Source organism: Aplysia californica, unplaced genomic scaffold, assembly GCF_000002075.1.
Source record: "Aplysia californica isolate F4 #8 unplaced genomic scaffold, AplCal3.0 scaffold00362, whole genome shotgun sequence".
NCBI classification, from domain to species: domain Eukaryota; kingdom Metazoa; phylum Mollusca; class Gastropoda; order Aplysiida; family Aplysiidae; genus Aplysia; species Aplysia californica.
The window spans coordinates 656,299-659,114 of record NW_004797632.1 but is presented as its reverse complement, the minus strand read 5'-3'; positions in this window follow the sequence as shown (position 1 = coordinate 659,114).

Here is a 2,816-nt window from a genome sequence, read left to right as displayed (position 1 = left end):
ACTGTAAGTGTAGGAGACGTATAGTGACGTGTCTGTTATAAATGTCCCTCCTTGTCCGTCAAGCCGAGTTTTGGCGATATCCATGCGGGATATCTGTCTATCTCCCTCATCAAACGTAGCTGTCCACCATTCCTCTCCCCCCCCCCCCAGACTTGACTCAGTTGAGAATCTCAGAGTGACTGGCACCTCTCGTGCTGGTCTGCTTTACCCGATGGCTTATTTTTGTCGTCGTCGTTGTTGTTGTTGTTGTCGTCGTCATTGTTCATTGTTTAGTCTTGTGTGCAGGATAACAACCCCTCCCCCTCATCCTCCCTTCTCTTTTGTATAAATTTTGCAAGTGTGTACGTACGGGCGTACTATACGTGTATATACGTGTACGCCAATGTACGGGCTTCAATGCGAGTGTTTCCCCCCCCCCATGTACAACAATGTATGATGAACCTTTTTCCCCGTCTTATGCAACTGTATACATATTGGACTCTATGGAGGTTTTATGTTTCTATTGGCATGTGTACAAAAGATATTTTGTAATTTACCAATTGATATGATGAGTTGGAGCAGTGTATGGCTGACTCTTTGGAAGTTTAGAAAACCAAAAAATTGAATTGAATTGTGGGACTTGAAATGCTTGTGGACTTCCCAGCACTCTGTTACAATGTGTACCTAGGAGTACACGTTCAGATGTCTGCCCCGTCTCAAGAACTACTTGTCATTTACTTTGTCCATCAAATCTTTGTTGTTTTTTTTTACTGATTTGCATTTATTATATTATGGGATGTGTCAAAATCTGTCAAAAAGTGTTGTCATTTTTTTTTTCTTTTTTTTTTTTCTGATTATGCTTTGGTCACAGAGGTTTTACTCTACTACTACTATTACTATACGCGCCGACAAAAACACACTCAAACACACGTGCGCACACTCACGCACACGCGCGCGTACACACACACACACACACCCACCCACACACACACACACACACAATGTTATAATGACTCTATGTATGTTTAGAACAGTTGAGTCTGCCTCTCCACACCTTACTGTAGACTTTGCTGCTTGCTCGCCTTACACCGTCGGTCGTTGCCCTCGCCACCTTGTCTGTGCTGGTTCCTTTGTGTCTGTCTGTCTGTCTCCTTGTTGTTGTTGTTGTTGTTGTTGTTGTTGTGTGTGTTGTTGTGTATGTTTACTAGTGAACATTGGTGTGTGTGTACTAGTGAACATTGGTGTGTGTGTACTAGTGAACATTGGTGTGTGTGTACTAGTGAACATTGGTGTGTGTGTACTAGTGAACATTGGTGTTTGCATTTTAATAAATGTTGTTGTCTGTGCACCAGTGAACTTTGGTGTATGTGCACCAGTGAACTTTGGTGTGTGCGTATGTGTGTGTGTGCGCGCGCGCGTGTGTGTATGTATGTATCAGTGAATGTTGGTATGCTCTAGGGGACACATTTCGAGTTTTGCCTGTACAGAAAGGAAGATAAAAGCGATGTAATCCAGAGGCTGTGGACCTCTCTATAGGCGGACATGGATAACTCAAAACATGTTGTGGATTGGAAAAAATGTGTCTGACCCATCCATAAGTTGGGGAAACCAATATAGTCGAAAATAAATAGATATGTCGGTTAGGGAATGGCGAATTTGGTAGGAGCTATTGATGATTTGGAATTTTCCGTGTTCGTGTTATATGAGCGGGTTTTTCTGTGTGCAATGACGGACAGCCCAGTCCCCAATGCCGTGACAAAAGGGCATAAATAGAAACACATTGTGTGTTGTTGGTGAGCAATGTTGACCTAACTTTGTGCAGAAGCTTGTAGTGGATGGTGGGAGAACAACTGGAATAACTGAGCTTTGATTTCCATTTGTTTAACTTCCTTTCAACTACCATGAATGGCAAAATGCACCATCCACGCCCCTTGCTTCTGACTAGTTGTACCGACACAGTCAGGGAATTGGCTGACAGATTGTTGGCCTTTGAAAAAAACTAGAAAATTTGTGCATCAAGTGAAGGCTGTCGCAGAAGTTGTGAACATTTTTGTGGTGGCCTGTTCCTTGAGTGTGTGGACATGAGCTGTTTGTTCCGTTGAAAGTGAAAGTGTGACGTGAGGAGGTTTGAGTACTGGGAGAGATTTATCCCTGCAATAGGCTACTGTTTTGTCGGTGGTTTTTTAGTTTTTTTACTTGTGTGTGCATGTGTCTGTGTTTTGTGTGTCCGTGTTTATGTGGCAGGTAATGAGCTACGGGTGAGGGCGTACTTTTTCACACGACGTGCAATTGTGTAGATGAAACGTACGTTGTTCTGAGGTGAAAAACTTTTACTGCGGTGTGAGTCGTCGGCATTCTTTCCACGAGGTCAGTGCATGCGTCTGTGATGTTGCTATAAATAGATTGTCATCTACACTACTGGAATCGGACGTGTTGTGCTCCGTGCGTCGCCACGCTCGTGCTGGCGCGCGGAGAAGCCAGGCGGTCCTGCCTGCCTGGCGTGTCACATGTCTGTGTGGTGTAGCTGGCAAGTCGCGTGGCTCTATCTATCTAGTCCTACCATTTCGCTGTGACTTTGTAACATATATAACTATAACTATACACCTGCCTCTGTTTGTTTCCCCTCTCTGTTTCCATTTTTAAGTTATTTTTGGCTGCGCCTTTGTGTCTCTGGTGTCACAGTGGCCAACGTGACAGAGCTCATGTACAACTGATTATGTCATGTAGTTTTTGGTGGTTTTTGTAACAGAATGTGAATGAGAAAACTGATTGTTACAGCTGATGTGTGCCTGTCATGTGTGTGTGTTTGTTGAATCATGGGAGGTGGGGGGGGGGGG